The 25,092-nt window shown below is 47.0% G+C and overlaps 1 protein-coding gene across 4 annotated transcripts in view; it reads left to right on the top strand.

Moving 5' to 3' along the window:
• LOC119389411 (solute carrier family 35 member G1) overlaps positions 1–25,092 on the top strand; it is a 98,572-nt gene that overhangs the window by 49,837 nt on the left and 23,643 nt on the right. Inside the window, exon 1 of one of the 4 annotated variants that reach the window (XM_037656648.2) lies at positions 5,589–5,669. The exons of the other annotated variants lie outside the window; for them this stretch is intronic. The gene's annotated coding sequence lies outside the window, so the exon portion shown is untranslated. Of the gene's footprint in view, positions 1–5,588; positions 5,670–25,092 lie in introns of those variants that run through there. 4 annotated transcript variants of the gene reach the window in all.

The following is a 25,092-nucleotide window of genomic DNA, read 5'->3' as shown; positions in this document are numbered from 1 at the left end:
GCGTGAAATAAGAAAAAAATGAAATAAGAAACAAATTTCTATAGGATCGGATGAAATTTTAACCCTCGCACTGTGCGTGGCAGTCGAGTATTCCACCACAGTGTCACGCTGGTGCTTGTAACTTCTCCACAAAAATACTCTACACAGGCGTCATGTCCGCCAAGGAATCGTGTTAACATATGTTGTATAGCGTGGCAGAAGAGTAAAATAGCAACCTGGCGTCACACAATGCGAATTGCTCAAAGAGTCAGTCGTTGAGTGCTTTCAACTCGCTACAAAGGGCTCAGTCATAATTCTTCATTGTCCTTAGCCACAGCACAAAGTGCACATAATGCCCCACAGATGTGTAACAGGTACCACGAGTTTCCTCGTTCTTCGGAGAATCGTGGTACCTGCTACACATCTGAGGGGCAATATGTGCACTTTGTGCTGTGGCTAATGACGGTGAAGAATTATGACGTATACGCTGTACTGTGCTGTGTGTTCCGCGCAGGCCTGGCGAACTTTTGTATCAGATCAGCGGTCTCGCACAGAGAGTGCACTCAATGACGTGCTGCTTTTGAGATCGTGCTCACTCCCTTAACACAAAGATTGAGCCCGCTAAAAAAGTCCTAATTGACTTCTGAGAAAATAAATACTATGACTTTGAAGGGTACAGTAGTGGTTTGTGCTAGTTGGTAGGAAATCGTGGTGCAGTTTCTTCCACTCCTCTGAAGAACGTGGAAAGATCGTGTTTTACCCCTGTCCCACTTTCTTAATTAAGAGGAGGGCAAGTAACTATATCACAAATCCAATGTTTTTTATGATTACCTTAACTTCAAATTTTTGCATAAAAAGACCGTTACCAACCGTTACACAATTCTTTTTTTTTTTTGTTTCGGAACAGAAACGGAACGGAACTTCTTGCGGTGGCACGAAACTAAAACCGAAACGAAAAGCATTTTGTTCCGACACCCCCCTGTGTATAAGTGCTGCATTTCGCTTCACTTAGGCTTACTATTGCTAGGAATCGGCAGCGATAATTTACTCCTCCGGAACGGTCATGGTTTCATTACCACAGCTCAAGATGCAGTTCAGTGCGTCTTGGAAGTTCATACATCGCTTAGTGAGGATGTCCTATATTGCGCGCAGAAGAGGTGAAATAGAGATAAAAAACAATACGAAACATTTATTTTGCTCCTGGCGCGAAGTAACGTATTGGCGAAGTCGCGCAGATCAAGAGTCATTTGGCATGCTGCACCAGAAGGCTCCACCGTGTTGCTTGAAAGTTCTCAGTGATTCATTCACTCTAGGACTGCGGTCTAATCGAGAGGGTAGTAAACAGTTCGTTTCGTGCAGGCCGAATGCGAGGGCAAGCATACAGCTGATGCTATGCGTCGGAGGAGGGAAAAAAAAATTGGCCGCGTATCTGCGTGCTTCGCTGCAAATGTCGTCTAAAGACGATAGAAGAGGCGCTGCGTGAGATACGAACGCCATCTGGCAATACGTCGGGAAACGTGAATGCTGTGTTGCGGGCTGGTAGTCCCGGCGCAGCAGCAGGCAAGACCGGCGGTGACCAACGCGACCGGCGGGGACGCCAGCCAGCCCGAACACGCGGTTCGGTGCGAAGCGCCGAAGCAGAAGAAACGTCCGCACTCAACGAGTACTCTCCACACACTCTTTTATATTCACGTCGCCTGGGTAAAGCAGGAATGCCAGAGCGGCGCCCCATGGCACTCGTACAGTGCAATACTGAACTGAAACCGAAACACAACAATGAGCTCGCGCAGAGGGCACGGAGGAAGCCAAGTTTCGGCGCAGCCGCATTTTCAGCGCAGCTTAAGATCTAGGGTCTCTAGAATTACGTATATATGTATTTTCTATTAAAGGAACGCACCACCTAATACTTACCTAGTGATGTTGCGCCTCAGATATGCGTAATGTTTGCTTTTTGATCAACCATGTACACAAGTATGAACCTAGTGAGCCGTTCACGATGGCTGGCCCTTGTGCAAGTGGTTCAACTTTGGCCGAGTGGCTGAATCGAGGGACGTGCCGACAAACAGAAAGACAGACAAAAATTTCTGCGTTTAAGTTCCCCAAGAAAGACTATCGTCTTTAAAAATCACAGCATATCCACGGAGTGAGTGATGATGAGTGGGCGAAGCCGCGGAGGTTCATTAACCCCAATCCCCAACCCCACCAAACAGGACTGGGAGGCGACCCTGCTCAATTGCTCAGGACTAGAGGAACAGCGAACTCTGGTCCAGCGGGCTCGGGCGGCGGCTTCGACTAATGACGTCCCGGACTAGGGATGTCGACCAGCCCGGTGGGGATAAGGGGCATCACCTGCTTCAATAAAGGTTCCTCTCTCTCTCTCTCTCGGTAAACCGTGAATCTTCCGTGAATTCTGCCCAGTACATCATCACCGACGTGAGATCGGGCGCGTTTATACTAAAGGTTCGATGAGTTATGACGACTTGCAGCTCACTTTAATTTTACATGTACGCTGTGAATTTTCATTGTTTAGAAAACCATTGCTTTAGAAAACATCTGGCGTCTTTCGTTAAGCAGCTGGCTTTTCGTTTTGCTTTAGAAACATCTGGCGTTCTTTCGTTTTGCTTTTACAAAACATTTGGCGTCTTTCGTTGGTTTATTTCATCAATCAACGGCGTTTTGAACAAAATTTTTATTGTTTAATCACGCACAGGAGAAATCTCACCAGGCACTACCTTGGAGGTAAACAATGGCTGCTAATGGGAATGAGAGACAGAAGAAGTCGGCTTTTAGCTAACACTTACACTTCTACTTCTACTAACGTTTCCTACTGGAACATGCCAATGGCTGCTAATGGGGAATGAGAGACAGAAGAATTCGGCTTTTAGTTAACGCGCACGCTGCGAATTTTTTATTGTTCAACAACGCACAGGAAAAATCTCCCACCGGCACCACCTTGGAGGTCAAAGCGTAAGACTGGTTACGCACTACGACTACTACGACTACGACTACGAGGGACGAACGGGTGCCGCCTTAAGGAGCTTCGCCCCTAAAAAGATCAGCTCCACTAACGTGAAACCTGGGACGTGCGAAGCACCGGTGTTTCCCATAAAGACACGTCAATAGCAATAAGAGGGCAGTGTGCTTTCATTGCTACAGACAGCGTCGCAACAGCGTCCATCGCAGAAACGGAGCTTTTCCTAGTCAACGCGCCCTCTTATGCCGCTCGGAGAAGCGCACGTGGCGTTGTCTCTCGCGGGCGAGCGCGCGTTCTCGCGAGCTTTTCCTGAGCGAACGCGCCGATCTAACTTGCCACTTACTTTACCGTGGCGGTCGACGACAGTAGACGCCGTGACTGGCTACGACGACATGAGACGCCGACAGCCCGAGCTCAAAAGTGCTTCGCACCTAAAACTATATTAATCGGGTAATTTAACAGCAGGGTGGGGTCCTCGGTTCAGGGCTCCACTGGCTCTTGCGGCTCGCTGAGCGTGGTCCAGGAGGGCCAATTGTCTCTCCCGGTCCTCGATACCGAGCAGTGCCTCCCACTGCCGAGCGAAGTCCGCTGCCCTTAGAAAGGATGAGTTGATGTGTCCTGGCCTGCCTCACAATCCCACGTTATGTGGGCCAGCGTGGGTTTTGCGCCACACCGCGGACATATCTGTGTAATGTGCGGGGTGCATCTTGCATAGGAGGTTTGTGTGCGGGCATGAGTTCGTCTGTATGCGACGCCAGTCCCGTGCTGGCGAACTGTTCAATTTGGAGTGCGGAAGGCCGAAGGTTCGCCTCTCCCTCCTCTGAACCTCTAATATGGAAGCTAGTGAAGCGAGCACTTCCCGGATGCTTTTGTACACGTGGTGTCTGTTGTGGGAAGAGAATACATTTCTTCTTTCATTATAAGTGCAACGTCAGTTCCGCTGAGCATGTAGCCCATCTGTGCGAACTCCTCCTCAAGAACATACACGGTGTGGAACCAAACAAGGTTGCCGCATCTTGGAGGTTCTGCAGTCGACCGAATCAGTCCTTGCGGTTGGATCTTCGAATAACCTTCCTGTGGAGACTGACCAAGTCTAAGTAGGTGCTGGCTTAGCGTCAACTTTGGGAGCGGTCGCCAGCTCTATACACCTTGCAATTTCTTGATGTACAGGTAGCAGTGCGACTGAGACATTGATGTCGAGATGATTGTGCAGATTTGTTTGTAAATTGTGGATAATGCGATAAGGGAGTGTATTGGTTTCGCAAGCCTTGCATGGTGCCTGGCTGCTGGATCGAACTGAATGTTGGATGTTTGGCGGGAAGCCCAGGTGAGCGCGTGTGTAGTAGTGACGTTGTCTGTTTGCTGTGCATCTGGAACCAGCGTGCCAGCCTGATTATAATTGGTACGAGCTGCGCTTTCGCTTTCGCTTCGTCTTTGCGGCGTTCGCGTGATGTAAAGTGCACGGTAACACACCGGGCGGCTTAGGCGAATGCATAAGGGACCCTGTGAGGTTCGTCTTTTTCTTAGCTTATGAACCTGTACTTGCCTTCCACGGTTTGCTGATGTTTGCTTCTTTTTTTTGCTTTTTGTGATGTTCGCATCTATCTTCCTTACATTGTTTGCTGACAATCTGCGCCAAAATATCAAGGTCAGGAATTGCGTCAAGCTGCTATTTCAGCCACTTTGAATTCCTGTTCTCGTGTCTTTTTCACTGTTTCATTTTTTTTTCTGTTTTTCTTTTTGCTCGAATCCACTGTTATTGTATACGAATATTGGATCATTGTAATTTGACACACCATTGTGCGAAAGAGAATGCTCACTAAATTGCAAGTGAAACATACAGGACTGCAGTTCGCTCATGACCAAAATTTTCATTGTGCACGAAGAATACATGAGCGACGACACAAGCGCATGCGCAGTAAAAAGTGAGTTCCGAGTAAAGGGCTGCTCTGTCCGCTTTCCGCTCTGTTCACGTTCTTCGAGACGTGGGCATAATTGTTATCAGACTCAACCTGTAGCGACCATATATACGTAAAACCTGCCGCTTCACTGCTAAGCACACCGCGAGACCGGTGGCGTCACGCTTCAGCGAATTGTTAGAGTCACGGCAAACAACCACGGTTTAGGGCTATGGGTTCCAGCATGCATAGATCACGTTGTTTGGAGCACGGGCGACACATGTCATTATCTAGATTGCACATTTAGCTCCTGTGTTTAATAATTCTCGTATTAACATTTCGACAACCACGACCGCGTCAATTTGCTACAGGAACACCACGCTTTAATTTTGTATGATATATAGCATCTCTCTCGGCGGCATATAAGCAAGTTAGTGTCAGCCTTATTCACGATAACTCGCGTAGTCGCAAGTACCCGTCATAAACAAAGCATTTCTTATGCTTCTTTTTCTTTTGTTATCCAACAATCGCTAGACGCTCTTTGCCGAGTTTCTGAGGGCGTTTGGACACAAAAAGAAAAAAGATAGGTTCATTCTGCGCCGGCGGCAATGCGTCATCCACAAGCTGTTCACCGCTGTAAGCTTTACTTTGTTCGTAGAGTACAATAGTGTTCCATACAAGCGCCGCTGATTTTATGGCCAGTACTGTTGCAATCGTCAGTTGGTTTCCATTAAACGCACGCGGCATAAAGCCGTGAATGAGGACAAGATTCTATACATCTTGGAAATGAAATGTCTATTGCCATACCATTCATTTAAGTAAGTCAGCTTGGAAAATTTCTCTCTTTTCGTGCACTTGCTTGTATACGCTTTAGATTCCTCGGAACAGATTTATAAGGGAATACAATGACTCTCAAAAACCCTGAGCTTGGAAAAAAAAAAGCCGCCTACCAAGCTGTAATACTACGCGAACAGTATACATTGCTCGGGGAAAATATCGACAATAATTTATTCGCGGCGCAATGCGAATTTGCTCAAACACGCCCGTGCCGATCAATAAAATAAACGACGCTGCATACGTTCGAGCGCTTTTTTCATTGCCCAGAGAGCGTCGAGAATTTTCGTGTGATTTTACTTTAAGTAATACGGGGCATAATTGTCGGGGTGTTCGAATATGCGAATTTCCTAATCGAATTGAATACAGAATATTTTATTGAAACAAATGCGTCTTTAGGGAAACTTCAAGGGGAATTACGATTATGCATCCAATACTTCGTTATGACATGTTTTGTTACAACGACGTATCACTGTACTAAAAAAAGGGGGGGGGGGGGGAGTTACAAACGTGGGGAACCTCTGCGTTTCCCTGCAATCGTGATAACTCTACTGCGCTGGTGTGTCAGCGCCTGTCTCTTGACACGACACTTTTTCGTTGCTAAATATAGCTCAGCACGTATGTTCACGGTAAAAGGACGCGTTCTTTTGTTATATTCAGCTTTTGCGTGCATTTACAAAAAAAAAAAGAGAGAGAGAGAACTACTAAACTATATCAGTTTTTTTCTTTCCAGATCGTGACCGAGTACGCGAAGTAAGAAATCTAGCGTCGCAATTTTAGAGCTTGTATGTTAGAGCAGCATTGTCTTCTCATTTTCATGCCGCAGTATAGGCAGCCTTCCGAGCGACACGTTCGCGAATTCGCTTTTCTTTTTTTCTTTTTTACTTTTTTTTCGTACTCCCCTATTCTATTCTCAGTGGATGCTCTACTCCGACCACGCGTGCAGGTGCGGTCGTCATTGTGTTTTCAGTGGCAACAACACTTCGGGCGTTTCGGTTGGACCGTTTGTCGCGCGGAGTAAGAGAGATGGGTTTTTATAGCACAGAGTTTGTTATTTTATTTCATTTCGTGTCCACTGCCGTTGGCAAAAATGCCGACGCTTGGGACTAAGTTGGCTGTTCGCCGCTCATCTGAGACCCCCGACCAAGCGCGAGAAGGCACGGAACCTCGATAATGTTAACATCAAATTACGGCGTTTTGCGTGCGCACCGTCCCCGTATTTTGACCACCGTGAGTTCTTCGGGGCAGATCAGTCATGCGTGATGCCGCTGGGTGGAAACAGGTTCAAGGAAATTTCCGGAACAGCCGAGCTGGCAAGCAAGCGCCACCACCTGGCGAACGCTGATGGAGTTCTTTCTTAATCTTTCATCTTTCTTTATCTCTTTAGATATTGCCGTCTCTCCTCCTTTACCTTCTCCTCACCCTCACTTGTCTTCCCACCCCTTGCTATGCTATGGTTTACCCTCTCACCCCCTCATTCCCCTCCTCCTCACCCTTCTCGCTAAACTATACAAGGCTATGCCATGCTCTACCCTCTCCCCTTCTCCCTTCCTTCCTCCTCACCCTCACTTGTCTTTCCCGCCCCCCTTGCTATACCTTCTTTTTTTCTTGAAATGATGAGTAGGAGAGGTTGGTGCCCTTACGGTGGCACCGGCTACCCCTCCTCTCTTAGCAGACGCAATGGGCAATAAAGAAATAATAAGGGCACAACATGTTACGCAGTCGAACACAAGATGTGCAAATACAGTACAATAGAACACCACATGAGTCGCACGTGGTCGAGCAGAAGTTCAAATAGGTAAAATACCTTCACACGTACAGCCGGCCAAATCTTTAACTATCGTGCCCAGCGGCAACCTTTTTGTGCGTCAGCGCCACATGATTGAACGAAGTAGCTAAAAATTGTTCTGTGGGCATGTGCTTTGTGGGCATGCGCTTTCCTTCACCCTTTCTGGAACTTAGTTCAGTCATATGGCGAAGATACACAGAAGAAAATGCCGCTCGCGAACGATAGTTAAAGATTTGCGCGACTGTACACGTTCAAACTCAGCTTTTCTGTATGGCTTGACATACACAGGAAAACAGCAAATGCGTAACATTAACCTTGGTATATATTCATAACTGTGTAATGTTGTGATGTTATGCATAATTATTTGTCTTCCTAGACTGTACTATTCAGGGCAATACTATGCTAGGAGCTGCTTGGCACGTACCCGCTTTCTGTGGCCAATACCCACCGCGTTTTGTGCGGTGGACGACCGGAATTACTGCAAGCTTAAACAGCTCGGCCGTTACAAGAGAGGCTGCAATCGGGTGGGTGGGTTGGTTGGTAAAACTTTACGGCTGGTCCTGAGAGACGCGACTAGCGCGCAGTGGGATCCTCCCACGTTGGGGCGGGCAGGCTAAGCCTCACCGCCGCATCGTGGGCTCTCTGGACGACCCAAAGCTGATATTTAACGTGCATATTGTAATCATATACGCGAGCTTCTTTGGATATCGCCCCCATCGAAATGCAGGAGCCGCGGTCACGATCGAAGCCGTGACCTCTGGCTTAGTATTGCAACGACACGGTCGTTCAGCTACCGCGGGGTATATGGAATAGAATACGAATCGTGCAGCCAAGCTGTGGGGGCTCGCGTAGAACTGTTACCGGAAAAAAGAGCAGCGCGCTCCAGGCGTTCCATTGAGGGGCTCGATCGTGACATTTTCTGAGACGTTGCGACAAGGCAATATCTCGAAAGGTCGCTGCTTGCGCTGCAGGCGTGCGCAGGCGGCTGCCTCGGACCGCGCTCTCCTCTTGCCGTGTGGTGATCGTGAGTCAGCCCATCGGAAATCCGCAGTAGCGGGGCAACGAATGAATAACTGCCGTTGCTGGTCTAGTTAGTACTTGTGTGCCGACAAGACCACCAGTCTGCGGTCGTTGTTGACGCTGAAATACTACCAAAAAATGCTCGATATCCAAAAGATTCATTATTATTAGAAGACGCTACATAAGTAATCATAGCGTCGACGGAATAGCGCGAACTTAAAGACATATAGGGAAGGCGACAAAGACAACACGAGCGCTAACTTTCAAGAAATGTTTATGTGAAGCAGCTCACACATTTGCATGAATGACAGTGAATGCGTATGACACACAAACATGACTAAACGAAAATCGGTCCGAGGAAACGCAAGTTCTCTTGAGGATAAGCCTACAGGCGGTCTTCGATTATCCACAAATTATCATACACGAACGAAAAAAGAAATGCACAGAAATGCAAGTCTGTGCATTCGTTATTGATAATAGCATATACAACGATCCAAAGCCAGCTTACACTTTAGCTGCACATGTCGCGTGCTACCACAAATGACGCATGTGAAATGCGCGCACGCATCTCTCACAAGCATAGGCGTGCGCAAGGGTCCTAATCACACCTATTCTAACACCGTGGTCCTAATCATATAAGGGGGGGGGGGGGGGAGTCTGCCCATACCGGCATTCAGCCGGACCTGTCCCGTCATTTTTTCGAGAGCAGGGTTATGGCCACGCAGGTTTTTGACGACACCTGTGATGTTGCATTCCGAGGACTTCCCAGCTGTACTCCCGGAGAGCCAGGGAACAAAGGCAGACCATTGTGGAAAGCACGTCATCGCTTCATTTTCGTTGTTCCGTCCGTTGTGTAGCATGTCGGCTTTCGGACTCGATCCAAGGGGAGCGAGGCGAGGCGAGTCGCCACCGTTCAGCGCTAGTGCCGCTGAGGGGGCCAGTTTGCCGCTTTCATTATATCGCCATCTTCCTCTTCTTCGTCACTCTCCCGCTGCACATAACGTCTGATCTTGAACTTCCTTTATCTTTAAATAAACGCGTGTATGAGGATATGTTCCGGATGACATTTTGCCATTGATAAAATACTAAGATGTTAGCTAGCCCAGCAAAGGGCAGGCGAGCAAAGTTTAGCAGGTTTTAGTCAGATGGGTGGAGCAGACCCAGAAACAACAGTCTTGTCGGCGCCGCAGATATATACATATACATCTCTTCTTCTTGAATTGAAAATACATACCGTCCAAACTTTATTGGCGAGTAAAAGGCACCCTGCGGTCGCGTTTAATGAGACATCGGCGTTAATTAGATGGCGATAAAAATGAACAGTGCTATGTGCTAACTAGAATGCGCTATGGAAGGCGCTCGGCGAATCAAGATGTATACGCACTAGGAAAAAAATTTCGGCAGATCCCACGCGTTGTGGGAATCGGTTTCATGCGAAGCTGTCAGCGAGTACTTCTATGCTACATTTTATGGCTTTGAGACAAGCGTTACGATCTACGTGTTTCTGTAAGCGCAGTAGTTGTGTACACATCGTGGCCTTACCAGGCACGTCGATTATACTGCCGTTTAAAGGGCAACTTATGGTGCGACGTAACGTCAACCCTCACGTTAGAGTACTTACGTTATCGAAACTAAGTGCACTTTATGGTGCAATAGTATGAATATCATACGTAACTTTCGTTAATGTATTCCTCCGGGGTCGAGCAATGCTTCAATATAGATTGCTGAATCATAGGAATACAAATGTAATGTTTATTAGACTGCTACAAAAGCGGAGCCAACACTGGAACCACAGACGTTAACCTAATATGACGCTGTATCGTGTAGGCGTACGTATGTAGTGTTTATTGCTTGCTTGTAAAATTATATAGCAGCACCACAACCACAATTGACGTTGCACCGACATTACGCCTGCATAGGCTGTTTTTGCAAACCAGTTTATAGATCTGGCGTGGCTTTGTGGTAGAATACCTGACTGCCACGCATGCAGAATGCTTGGGTTCGGTTCCTGCTGGGATCCTGACCTTTATTCTTTCCATTCGTCGAGTCAACGCTACCGATGTCGGTTTGTCTTAACGCCCTCGCATTTAAATTACCAATGGCTGTTCTCGCCGTTCCTGGGTAGATATAAACTGTCAATCACCTGTGGCGCATACCCGTACACCGCGGCCCGTGGTAAACGGGTATGTACCACACGTGTCTGGATGAAAGGGTTTGACGACGTACGCGACAGGATTTTCATGTTATTCATGTCATGACCCGACAGTCATATTCGTCAAATCATCTTACCCTTTCATGCAAATTTTGGTCCACACCAAGCTAAGGAGGCGATCATGAGAGCACCCAGACGTAGGCGGCTAGATAGATAGATAGATACGTAGATAGAAACGCTCAAAGTGCCAGAGGTTCGCTAAGAGATGCTTCGCATTAAAAGAAAAAAAAAAGTAAGAATGAAAGTAAGAAGCCGACTTGTCTCTTGCTTCCCTTAACAGTTCGAATCGACCGACGCGTAAAAGCCATTTCCTGCACGAATGACTAAATTACATGTAAAGCAGTTCATACGCTTACCTACATTTTTACTCATCCGGGCAGTTATGAATTCGGAATATGGCTACATCTCGCTAGAGCAACTTGGAAAATTGAAATAACATAATAAATTGCCGCACTTAGTCGCGCAACGCTTGGTCACAGCGGAGCGGGTGGGCACCTAGCTGATCCTGGCTTTTCTATAGGCTTTTACCCTCTCTCTTTCCCACCCCTTGCTATACTGTACCATACAAGGCTATGCTATGCTAGCGTGCCTGGATAGCCGAGTGGTTACGACGCTCGCCTTCGGATCCCGGGTACGTGGGTTCGAATCCCACCTCGTCAAGAAATATTGTCGCCAAGAATTTTTATCTTTCTTTCTCTCTCTCTCTCTCTGTACTCGTTCTCTCGCCCATCGGAGTTATTGGATCCCACGCCGGACAGATCGGCGCACGTGTTTTGGGAGCGAAGCAGAAGAGGACAAAAATGAAAAAGAGGATGAAGAGAGCGCGTACCGGTTCTTGATAATGATAATTTTCTATCTACGACACACGACAAATCTCGAGCATAACAGCTCTGCTGTAAAATTATCCACACTACTTATGTGAGAGCCAAGAAGAGCGCAATATTAATGAGAACTAACAGACAATAACTCCAAGGAAAGTATAGAGGTTGTTATCTGTAGTATTTAGAATATAAATGTGAAGAAAGTAAAGTGGACGAAAAGATAACTTGCCGCCGGCAGGGACCGAACCTGCGACCTTCGAATAACGCATCCGATGCTCTACCACTGAGCTACGGCGGCGGTCATCCTCCCGTCCACTTCATGGGGTATATATGTGCATTTAAACCTTGGAGTGTTAGTCAGCGCAGCCATGGCGGCGAGTGTGGAACACTCTTTTTCTGCCTTTCTGGCGTCGCTGAGATAAAAAAAAAAAGCGTCTCATAATCTCACTTTTCCACTTTGCCGCCGCAGTGGCTCAATGGTTGCGGTGCTCGGCTGCAGACCCAAAAGACCTGGGTTTCATTCTATTTTCAAATATGAATGCCTACCAAGTAGCTCAACTTTCTGTCCCTCAGAGACTTTGCCCTGCGCGTATGTAAAATTTCAAAAGGAAGCCAACCAACGACTACAGCCTGTGCTGCCTCAGCTGGTTTTTTGTTTTGCGCTTGCCATCACAACCTGTGCTGTATGCGCTATCTTTAGATAAGTTACTCTTAATTGGCTTGTACGAATTGATAAGATCACCACGTAACTAATTACCTGAGCTTCCAATTAGTAGAATAGAAAGGCGTGCAAGTTGGGAGCTATTCAAGCAGCACACAATGTAACACAGACGACAGGCGGTACCTATATAGCTAAACCAAGAACAATATAAAAACGGACAAGTTATATGAGCACTTGTCCCGTCATTTTTCCGTCGTCTTTGTCACTGTGCGTGATAAACAGGCTTTGTGATTGAACCTGCTCGCCGAGGAAAAGTGACAGCAGTTACTGGGCAGCGCTCGGTGGCGCTGAAAGGAAAGGAAATCTTGAACATTGATTATTTAAACGTGTGAGATAATGCTATAGGTCACGCGGAGGGGTGCACGTCATTAAACGTGATTAGCAATGTTATTCTATCACGGATGCGCGCTCTCTTCGCAGAAGCAGTGACATTTCAGTTTTATTCTGTTATAATCGCGGATGAGTTTCTGAGTAAATTGTTCGGATAGGCAGAATTAGGGTAGTCAGAATAGACGGAAGATTTAATTGTAAGGGCACGGGAATGTCAAGCCTCGCTTCGACCTTTGCCCTAAAGGACTTTGGCGCCAGCTGTTTAGCGCGGAAGCGCCGATCGGCCTCCTAATGGCAGCCTAATTACGATGACGTCGTTAACGTCAGACATTATGATGGCGCGTTGAAGTGCGAATGAACGCTAGCGTGTTTCGCGGATCATTAGCTCATCGAGCGATACGTTAGTACGCTCAGCGATATACGTGACGATTATTAATGATGTTTCTTTAGCAATCTCCTTCGAAACGAGTGGTGACAATTAGCCGCCTAGCCTGCTAACACCTGTCGCCAGTCTAGCATTATGGCTGTATTTTTTTATCTTTGCTTTCGTTATGGAAGCATTTATTCGTTATTGTCCCAGCAGCGACTCCCAATGTCTTATACTTACCCTCCATGGTGGTCCAGTGGTTACGGTGCTCGACTGCTGACACGAAGGTCGCGTGATCGAATCCCGGCCGCAGCGGCCGCATTTCTATGGAGACGAAATGTCAGACGCCCGTGTGCTTAGATTTAGGTGCACGTTAAAACCAGGCGGTCAAAATTTTCGCAGCCCTCCACTACGGCGTCCCTCATAATGATATCGTGGTTTTGGAAGAACCCCAACAATTATATACTTACGCCTATAACGACACCGGTTCTGCGAAGCTCTAATTAGCTGCTTTCTATCCACGTCTCTTACTTATCTCAACTGCTGGCCATTTAATGCTTCTATCTCCTTTAAGTCCTCTGTAAGGCGGGCGTTCTCTACGAGTCCTGATTGGTGAATATACCGGCATTCTGTTGCGATCTCCGGAGTCATTTCTGCACTTTTGTTTCTCCCAGATATACGCCTCATTCTGATGCAAATAGATGCTCCGGTATTTCTCTCTCTCTCTCTCTGCGCAGTATTCTTGACCTACAGGTGTCCGAGTTCTTCGTTTTAATTCTGCTCCGTTCGGTTCGTGTTGCAGAAATCCCGTAAGGCCAATGAAGTGTTTATCTACGAATACGCGAACTTGTGTCGGTTTCCGTGATCTATTTGTGAGCACAAAAAACTTCGGCGCGATAGAGTGAAAAACGTTGTCTGCGCGCGGGTTGTCCGTGTGTTGTTCGTCATCACTAGCAGGTAGTCAGTATAGTATATATAGATAGTATTGCGGCGTATATGATATGGTAACAGATAATTGCACCATTTAAAAGTCATCAGTAATTTAAAAGTATTTAATTAGCAATCTAGATAAAGTTTTTAATTATTTCAGACTTAGAGGTGACATGCGTCGAGTGACAAATACACAACAGACGACGACAGTATTAAATAATTATTAGTAGGGATAGCCACAGTTAATTAGAAAGTGGAGGCAAATATTTATTACATAAATTATTGGAAGGTACGGTAGTAATCTATCAAAGGAAAGCACAGAGAAGATGTCAATACTGGGAGAATAGTAAGCGGCTAATTACCATTTAGGAATCCACTCGCCTAATTTAACTAAATACAGGAAATGGAATGACTCAGCAGAATTTATGGTGACTAGGAATGACAAGGCAACTTTGCGATTACCAAGCAGAAATGACATTGACTAAGAATGACTCAACCTTGAGGATTCAGCAGAATTCAGAATGACTTGGCAGAAATGGGATTTACTCAGAAGCACATAACTTGGAAAATGACTCAGCAGAACTACGTTGATAACTAATCAACTCAGAAACTTTCACAGTGAATTTGCAGAATTCAGAACGCCTAAGAATGACTCTAACTTTGAAAATGACTAAGAATCACTGTGATCTTTCATTACGATGCCGCTCCCGTGCGCTTGTTCTGCGTTCTGACTCTTGAAAAGAAGCCCAGTTCACATCACCCTACACTGCCTTGCTTGTGGTTTTATCCTGGGCAACCAGTACCATTTTTCATAGCCCCGACGAGATCTCTACTCGAAGCGTTCATCATGGCTAGGCGGTTTGGCAGTCCTCATCTTCTGTTGTGCTTAGCTTCTTTTTGCTCTTGTGACCTGGCACTACGGTGGTACAGTGTTTACGGTGCTCGGCTGCTCACCCAAAGGTCTCGGGGGCGATCTCGGTCGCGGCGGCCGCATATCGATGGAGGCGAAATGCTGGATGCCCGTGTACTTAGACTTAAGTGCGCGTTAAAGGACCCCAGGTGGTCGAAGTTTCCGGAGCCCTCCACTACGGCGTCCCACACAATCGTATCGTGGATTTGGCACGTAAAGCCCCCCAGAAAATATTATGTTATTTCTTGCAACGTCCCTCTATTTTAGTGCGATAGCAATGATTTGGACACTCCCGGCGGGTTTTTCTCGTCGCCGTTATTCTGAGCATAAAGTCGATAAACTCGCTCCGCGCATCGTAGGACGAGTGCGGCTGTAGCATAAATGAAAAGAGCAGGCCGCCTCCGTCGCACGAAGGGCACATGCGATGACATCACCCGCGTGCGAGACCTGGCGTCGATGGCTCGTCAAGCAGAGAGCTTTCGGCGCCGTTGGGGGTGGGGTGAAGGAGCTGCGTCGCTCGAGCAGCAACAGCGAACTTTCAACATAAGGGCGTGGTCTCGATAGACATCGCTAGACGGCTCGTATACGTGGTGTGCTCTCACCGCTTTGTCTTGAGACGACAAGCAGCATGAAAACCACTTCGCTTCCTGGAGCGGCCGCATTCGCTTTAACGAGCATTTTGTAGTGTGTGGGTATTGAGCTTGCTGCGTGCCGTCCGTAGTTAAAGCAAGGACGACGGAGGCTTCAATTCACAGCAACAACAATTTATTTAGAGCTGTGACTCATACGGCAGGGTCGGCCCAGGGACAGCGACCATCATCTCCGGCGGCAGCAACCGGCCAGCGCGGGTGGCAGCGTCTGTGCCCCTTGGCAGCCAGGCACCTCCGGGCAGCGTGCAGGTGGACCACGCGCACCGTCACAGTGCGCGAACACGTGGCGCTATCTCTGGATAGCCGGTGTGCGTGGTTCCCACAAGTGCTACGCGAGATCGGATCCAAAAGAGTTAGCTGCTAGCCTTACTTCGCATAACATTCCAATTTGTTGCTCTCGCATTCATTGTTGCGCCCTTGCGGCGAAAGTGTGATTATTTTATCGATCTGTTGAGCTCGCTTTCCAGTTGCCGACCTTATTCGTCAGCTTCTGCTCCAGTTCAGCCTAGTCGCCGTAACAGCGCGCACATACTGCAGAAAAAAAAAAAAAACCGCTCCCCCTACCTCACATACCGACAGACGCAGACCACCAACGGGTAGAGGCGCTCGCGCTTCCAGTTGTGCAAAGCGCACTGCTGCTCAGACATACGAAGGTCACGCAACCTATGGTTGTGCCGTACGTACGTACATAAGGTAGCTCAAGACCTAAAAGCGTGGCTAGCAGCTACAATGTACCTGTAGTTCTTTCTGCGCCACGCAAGCAGTGGCGTATCCAGGAGGAGGGGGGGGGGGGGAGGCACACCGAACCCGTCCCCCCCCATCCCCTCCCCCCCGGAATTTTTTTGCCATGGCATACAGAGCTCAAAATGACACTCGATCACATTTGCCTGCCTGACCACCACTTCAGATCTTGGAGGTGCCCCCCCGCCAAAAAAAAAAAAATAAAAAAAATTTCTGGCTACGCTCCTGCACGCAAGTTACCTGGCCTGTGTCCACGCATACCCGAAGAATTTAGGCCCTTCCGATGTGGGAAAAGGCACGTACGCTAGGCCGTACGTGGCACGCCCGGTTGGCGTGGTCTATGAAATTCCACTCAGTTGTGGTCGGGTTTACATTGTCCAAGCTGGCCGGTGTCTAAACGACAGAGTTAGGGAGCACGAACTTTCCATTAAAAACAATCTGTCAGCGCATTTGCCTACGCATTGTAGATTGTGCACAGTGCTGGGCAGTATCGAAGATACATGTATCTTCGATACTATCTTAGATACTCTTTGGGTATCTTGTATCTGTATCGCGATACGTCTCGCAAGACCTGTATCAGTATCTGTATTTCCGATACACTGAACAATTTATCGTGTATCTTAAGATACAAGATACTGTGATCGCAACACCGCGGTGCGAAACAATAAACGTTGGTTGAACTCCGCTTCTCAAGGTGAGATAGAGATAAACATTTTAATGAAGCTGGAGATGTTTGCCCGGCTGTTCGCCTGACATGCTACTCCAGGTGCTGGGTTTCTCAAGGTGATACTGCTCCCACTAAGCCACCGGATTAAAACTAAAGACAATGACATTATTTTATCTATCCGCCAGAATTTTCCAGCGAGGGCAAGTGATGAGCTCTGAGCGTCCCTATTGAGATAGCAGAGTCACGTGGTGGCGCTAGCGTCGTCTCGAGAAACGCCCGAAGTCTACGCCCAGACGAGATTTTGTTTTTACGGCTTTTTTTTAGTTGTGTCTGTGCTGTGGCACTTGGCTCTTAGCTACTACACTGTGTCGCGTACTCCAATGCGTGCGGTGTCTTTTGCACAAATTCTGATGCCGCTGTAGTGTCGCTATCGAAGTTTCTCTTGCGTTGTGCGTCGTTACGAAGTCGAAAGAATGCAAGAAAAGAGATTGCTCTGCGTCTCGCGGCTTTCACACATCGGCGAATTGAAGGACTTCGTCGATGCAAGTTTTACTTACATGTAATGAGATTGACTTATATGCAAATAAGATTCTAACAGCTACACCACCACCGGTACCGATGCTGGATTTAACATAACAAAGCATCCACTTAACAGAAGCTATCTTGGCGTACGTCTCTTTTTCTTTTATTCAATGGGTTTTCAAAATCATAATTGGATTGTTAGCGCAAGTTCTTTCTAAGCTGTCCTTTTCCATCCCATACATTACCTATGTCTCTGTATTGCTTTTCTCGGCTCTGCTTACGGCAATATGTATTTAACGTGCTGGCAACGTAAGCTCTCTGCTTTATTCTTACTTTTAGCTGTCTGAATTATTTCTGCTACTGTTAACAGACTTATATTGTACTTAAGTTTACTGTTATGTCAAGGCGACGTTGAGATCAAATGTATAATAATCTGCGCATGCTTGGGGTATACAGTAACAAAAGTTCTGCTTATTGCTTAGTAAAATAGCGAAACTGAGTTTTGATGATAATAACGTAAATTATTAGGAGCCATCTCACAGATGTTAGCAAAGGCATTGGAGAAACATTGTTATACGAAATGCTCCGTTTTTCTAATGAACGTCTCAACGAGTCGGTTGCTATTTTACATAGTCACTGAATTTTCTGTGGTGTTACCTTAGTTGCATAATTGTCGGGGCTATTAGGGGTTGCCCGCCGCGGTGGTCGAGTGATTATGGTGCTTGACTGCCAACCCGTAGGTCGCGGCGGCCGCAATTCGATGCCCGTGTGCTTATATTTCAGCTTTATAACACCATGTGGTCGAAATTTCCGGAGCCCTCTACTATGGCGTCTATCATAATATGGTGGTTCTGTGGGACGTTAAACTCAACAATTATTATTAGCTCTTAGGGAGTGCCGCCTGTATCGTGTTCCTGTACTAATTCGCTGTGTTTGATACAGAACCACTTTTCTATTTTACTTAGTTATATTTGTTTTTCTTTCTTAGTCTACTCTAAATATTTTACTTTTACTAATCACGAGGTAATCGGAGCTTAAGCGGCAATATAGTGTAAATAGCGGTGGTGTCCTGCGACACTTCATGCAACTATAGAACATGTCTGACACGTTTTCTGGGCTGCAGATGTTTCCTCAAAAAGAAAAATTGTTAGAACATCGCGCATTACTGAGTACGTCGCTAACGAACGCTTTATGCCAGCAGATAAGTAGAAGTAATTGCAGTTTTATGTCCTCTACGTAAACAAGATGCGTCGCAAGGAATGTCGCTACCAGCGTTCTCGCTGATGTACGCCTTTCCGGTGATCGGGTATTGCGAAAACGGCGATACGTTTACGGGCAAGATGGAAGTTAACAACGGTGTTTGCACTATTGTGCGGAGGCATCTTATTGAAGATGGCAGCCCGCTAGGTGGTCGGCAAGCAGAGCATCGACTCTACTCAATTACAAAAGCGGCAAGCAAAAACCGTTATCAGCGAAGTGGATGAAGAGCTCTCATGGTAAGCAGCTAAAGCAACCCCAGTAAGTTGTTTCGGAACAAAAGTAATATACGTTCAGCAAGAAATACAAAACTTTGGATATACTAACAGACATTTCATACAATGAAAGTAAATCGCTCGCAGTTAATAAACTTTCAAGCGAACATTTTTGTGCATCTGCGTTTAGTGCTACATTACCGTATATACAGAAACATAATAACAAATTTGCAAATGTATCGAAGTATCTTAAGATACAACTGAAATGTATCGTATCGGATACAATCGGCGTTGTGGTATATCCTGTATCTGTATCTCAAATACTTCTTGCTTGAGTATCTTGTATCGTATCGCGATACAATTTCAAAGTATTTTTGCCCAGCCCTGACTGTGCATGTGTGAGCCTAGGTTTACCAGTGTTGCTTTTCTTGGTAAAAGTACAGATGCTGTGGTGCGGAAGATTATTGTATAGCCTACTGCATTAAAAAGAAAAACGAACATGTCTCAGACGTCTGTGGTTCTGCGGAGCTATGAATATGAATTTTGTCATTTCCTGCTAGATGAGAAACAGTTATGCGGAGCCCTCGTGTCTGGTGTTATATAATTATGTGAAGCAGTGTGTGTGTGTGTGTTACGGCTATACATTCTTCTGCTTTACTTTGATTAAACTTAGTTGCGAACGGCGCCCTTCTGTTTCTTCTGCCTATCTTCTCCTCGTTCTTCGGTGTCTAGTCCATTCGAAGTAATCTACCAACTAGCCTAGCAACAAGTTCCGTAAGTTATTATTGCTGTGTAAAAAAAAAAACAAGCAAAAACATTGCTGTTTAGCACACACACACACACAAAACAGGAACCCTTGCCCTATCGGGAAAATGGGGCAGGTGAAGCTTGGCGTGTGCTTGCCTGACGTACTTCTTTCTTTCTTTCTTTCTTTCTTTCTTTCTTTCTTTCTTTCTTTCTTTCTTTCTTTCTTTCTTTCTTTCTTTCTTTCTTTCTTTCTTTCTTTCTTTCTTTCTTTCTTTCGCATTGCGCACACGTGCCTAGCAGCGCAACACTTTTGTTGCTACAGGCAACAACCATGCTCATTGCTTCATATTCCGGCAACAATGAAATGTGGTAACGTCAAATGACAGGTGACCTCGATTAAAGATCGGATTGCCGTGCATCAGAAACGACTGATCGCCGAGAAGCCCACGATCGAGGGAGCATCACTTATTGGAAAACGGCGCATACACAAACACGCCTGCGAGCGGCGCACCCTCGAGGGCTGCATTTCTGTGCGCTCGCCTGCGCCGGTTCTGTATACGACGTCGCAGAAATCTGAGTTACAAAAGCTTCGCTCAAAAGAAGCATAAACGAGGCATACAACAGCTGTGTGTCGCATTTTTATAGCGCCTCGAATATAAGTCATTTCCTAATGGCACTGAGGCGACGCTCAGTTGAGGGATCACTGACACTTTCTTCATTCGTGTTCAGCGCAGCCGACACTGCCTACTTTCCTCGTATCTCCACTCTCACTCGCCAAGCTGTTGGATTAGTCGATCAATGAAAGGACCTTGGCCAGCTGTACCCAAAGGTGAACACTTCCTACACAGCTGTGATATACTTTACGTGGACGTTTCTTTTTCTATAGTGCTATCTCGGTGTTTGCTATATCATCGCTTTGTGTTGATGTGCTCAGCGGCTGCCTTGCTACAAGAAAGGTAACCCCTGTGCAGGCAAGCAATCTTTCTTGTGAACAATTGCTCAAGTGCCGATATCTCGTCATTATACTGTTCAGTGGCACGTTTCCTCCGATCCCCGCAGGGGCGTCTGCACAAGCAGGCGTTTGGTGTGTAGCGACACCACGGACCCGAGCTAACGGGGGGGTGTTGACCCCCTCCCACGCCTAGCCGTGCGTGGCTTTGCCGTGTCCGGGGAAAAGGGGATCCTGGGGGTTGAGCCGACGCCGGGTGTTTGGACCTTTAAGGCCCCCCGGCAGAGGCAACACACCCCTTTGGCCCCGGCTTCACGCAGACGGCACCCCTGGGCTGACCCACCTAGGGGAAATCGGCAGTCGCCTTTTCCTATCTCTCTACTCACATCTTCGTCTTTCTCTCTCCCTTTTAGCCTTTCCTGTCCTCTCCTATCTTCTACTTACTTCCAACCTTCTTGGCGGCAAGGGTTAACCTTGTGTGGCTATCCAACCTAGGATAAACCATATTGGGTTATAGTAACCGCGTACTGCTGGCGTTGTGCAGACTTGTTCACATGTTCTGCCACGTCCCCTTGTTGGGCTCCGTGGTGGGTGGCAGGCGCCGTTACCGAAAAATCCACCTTTTTCCATGGGATCCTCGACCCCCTCTGTAACCACCGATCGTCCCCCAAAACGGGTACCACCGATGCAAGTTCACTCCTTTGGCCCAAAAACAGAGAAACTTTCCCAAAATACCACGTCGTTCACTGCGAACAATCGTCTACAAAAGCTAGAACAATCTCACCCTTTCTTGTGGCCAAGTGCTTGAAAGAGACCATTGGAACCGGCTATAAGGCCACAAAGATGGCAAGCGGAGATTTGCTTTCTCGAACTAAAAGACAAGGAACAGTACAATAAACTCTCACACCTCGTAGCCTTTGGTAACATCCCCGTCTCTGTGAGCGCACCACCGTACCATGAATACAGTGAAGGGAGTGGTATCGGACGAAGACTTGATGACATTGAACGAAGAGGAGCTCCTTGATGGATGGAAGGACCAAGGTGTAACACATGTCCAGCGCATCACAATCAGACGCAACAACAACGAAATAGCAACAAAGCACTTGATAGTCACCTTCAGCTCAACCACCTTACCCGAGACGCTTGAAACTGGCTATGTAAACTCAATGTCCGACCGTTCATTCCAAACCCGAGGCGCTGTTTCAATGTCAGCGATTTGGCCATGCATCCCAGAGCTGCCGAGGGCAGCTGACGTGTGCTAAGTGTGGCACAACCGGCCACAGTGCTGATGACTGCAGTCATGACGAGGTCCTCTGTGCAAACTGCGAAGGTAGTCTCCCCGCCTACTCCAGAGCATGCCAGCGTGGAAGAAAGAAAAGAAATGATAACTATAAAAGTCAAGGAAAATATTACATTCAGGGAAAGCAAGACAACGGATCTCCTCATCATTTCGCTCTAAAAACAACTTTCGCCGAAGTGGTGCATCGAGGGGCGGCACCACAAGGCCCCTGGCAGTTGCCGGTCCACGCCTAGCGTGCCGAGGCTAACGCCACTAGCCCCTACGGTGGGAGCAGCCAGCGCTGCCCTGCCCACATCCAACCTGTCCACACCAGTGGCCTCCACAAGCTCTGGTAGCATCCAGGGCAATCACGAGGCCAAGGGGGTCCCCCATCGACCTCCAGCTCGGTGGGGACGACTTCGTCCACCGAGGCGAAGTCTCAGCGACGCACAGCTCGCTCTGTGGAGCGGGCGTCCATGCCTCGCAAGAGGCTATGGACACCACTTCAAGCCAAACGGCGCAGGAAGCGCCGAAAGGAGCGTCGAGCTTTCCCTCGACCGCTCCAAAAAGGAGAAAACACCAATTACAGGGCCTCACAAAGGCCCTGTAAAATGAGCCCATCCCAGACCTCCTTACCACACAGCACTTTTTCTTTTCCCCATCATGGACAAAATCATACAATGGAACGTAAGAGGACTGCTTAGAAATCTAGATGACGTCCAAGAACTTCTGAATAAGTTCAACCCGAAAGTGCTGTGTGTGCAAGAAACGCACCTAACCCCCAAACACACAACTTCCTTCGCCAATACATTACTTTCCGAAAAGACCGCGAGGATGCAGTCGTATCATCTGGCGGTGTGGCCATTATAGCTGATAGAAGTCTAGCATGCCAGCATTTGAAGCTCCAAACGGCCCTTGAGGCAGTGGCTATTCGAGCTGTACTTTTTAATAAGCTCATCACCATATGCTCCGTGTATATACCACCACATCATCAGCTTCACAGACGCGATTTAGATACATTAATAGATGAACTTCCAGAGCCCTTTTTAATTCTAGGTGATTTTAATGCACACAATGTCCTCTGGGGCGATTCTCGCTGCGATGCTCGAGGACGTCTCATTGAACAGCTCCTCTGTTCGTCTAGTCTATGTCTTTTAAATATGAAGGAGCCTACGTATTTTAGCCTCGGAAACAACTCATACTCCTCCATAGATCTTAGCATTACATCGCCGTCCCTCTTACCCATTTTAAATGGAACGTTCTTAAGAACCCTTATGGAAGTGACCACTTCCCAATCATCCTGAGTACGGCGAACAAAGACCAACCACCCCCGCAGGTTCTCAATGGAAGGTCGACTCAGCTGATTGGGAACAGTATCGAACCCTTACACATATGACATGGACTGAGCTGTCCGCTCTGACCATAAACGACGCTGTCACGTATTTTACAGCTTTTATACTTGACGCCGCATCTAAATGTATTGCCCAAACAAGCGGCCGGGGTTCTAAGCGGCGAGTTCCATGGTGGAACGATGCATGTAGGAAAGCACGGATGAATCAGAACAAAGCGTGGGCGTTGCTTCGCGATTCCCCAACAGTAGAAAAACCTAGAACATTTCAAGCAGGTCAAATCGCAGGCAAGGAGAACGCGCCGACAAGCTAGACGAGAAAGCTGGACAAAGTTCATATCGAGTATCAACTCGTACACAGATGAGGGAAAAGTGTGGAATAAAGTGAAAAAAATTAAGGGCCAACAAACGTATTCCCTGCCATTAGTGAATAGCCTCGGGGAAACCCTGGAGGATCAAGCTAATTTTCTTGGCACACATTTCGAACACATATCGAGCTCCTCACACTACTCCGAAACTTCCAGAAGTACAAAGCACGAATAGAACAACAAAAGTTAGAAAGAAAAATCTAAAAAATGAGGCGTACAACGAACCATTCTGCTTAGCAGAACTGCAAACGGCACTGAACTGTTGTAATACATCTACCCCAGGTTCTGACTGCATAATGTACGAGATGCTGAAGCAGCTACCCTCTGAAACACAAAAGACCCTCCTTACGCTCTACAACTATATATGGTTTTCGGGGTGTGATCCCATCATCTTGGAAGGAGGAGCTGTTATAATTCCAATTTTGAAGCAAGGAAAGGATCCCTCTGCTGTATCAAGTTACAGACCTATAGCGTTAACAAGTTGCCTCTGCAAAGTATTTGAAAAAATGATTAATTGCCGCTTACTACACTTCCTTGAATCAAACAAATTATTCGACCCATACCAGTGCGGGTTTAGAGAAGGCCGATCCACCACCGATCATCTCATACGTATCGAGGCACGCATACGTGAAGCTTTGTTCATAATCAATTTTTCCTATCTGTATTCCTCGACATGGAGAAGGCCTACGATACGACGTGGAGGTTTGGGATACTGAGAGACCTTCACACATAGGTATACGCGGTAACATGTTCAATGCCATTGAAAGCTATCTATCCGATCGCACATTCCGTGTTCGAGTGGGTAGTGTTTTGTCCCGAACATTTATACAGGAAACCGGAGTGCCACAGGGCGGGGTGCTCAGCTGTACGCTCTTATTATAAAAATGAATTCTCTCCGTTTGTACATCCCACGTAATATGTTTTATTCAACATACGTTGACGATGTTCAGATAGGTTTTCAATCGTGTTCTCTGGGATCTGTGAGCGACAGGTTCAGCTTGCTCTTAACAAGGTGTCCAAATGGGCTGATGAAAACGGGTTCAAACTGAACCCACAGAAAAGCACTTGTGTCCTTTTTTCACGAAAAGAGGCTTGCACCCTGATCCTGAAATCGTCATGAAGGGTGAGCGTCTGCCCGTAAATACAGAACATAAGTTCCTAGGTATAATTTGGATGCGAGTACGTTAACCTTGTACCACACATCAAACATCTTAAGAATAAATGCATGAAAACAATGAATATCCTAAAGGTGCTGTCACGCACAACGTGGGGAAGCGACAGAAAATGCCTCATGAATCTATATAAAAGCTTGTACGCTCACGCCTCGACTATGGGGCGATAGTCTATCACTCTGCCACGCCAAGTGCTCTGAAAATGTTGGACCCAGTTCATCATCTGGCATCCGCTGTCCACAGCGCATTTAGAACAAGCCCAGTTGAGAGCCTTTATGTAGAATCGGACGAGTGGTCACTCCATCTGCAGAGAACGTATTCTTCTTTCATATATTTTCTTAAAGTGAACGCGAACAGTGAGCCCGACATTCTACATCAACAGATCGTCAGCT

The sequence above is a fragment of the Rhipicephalus sanguineus genome, chromosome 4 (assembly GCF_013339695.2).
Source record: "Rhipicephalus sanguineus isolate Rsan-2018 chromosome 4, BIME_Rsan_1.4, whole genome shotgun sequence".
Lineage (NCBI taxonomy): Eukaryota > Metazoa > Arthropoda > Arachnida > Ixodida > Ixodidae > Rhipicephalus > Rhipicephalus sanguineus.
This window is presented reverse-complemented; position numbering and strand designations above follow the sequence as displayed.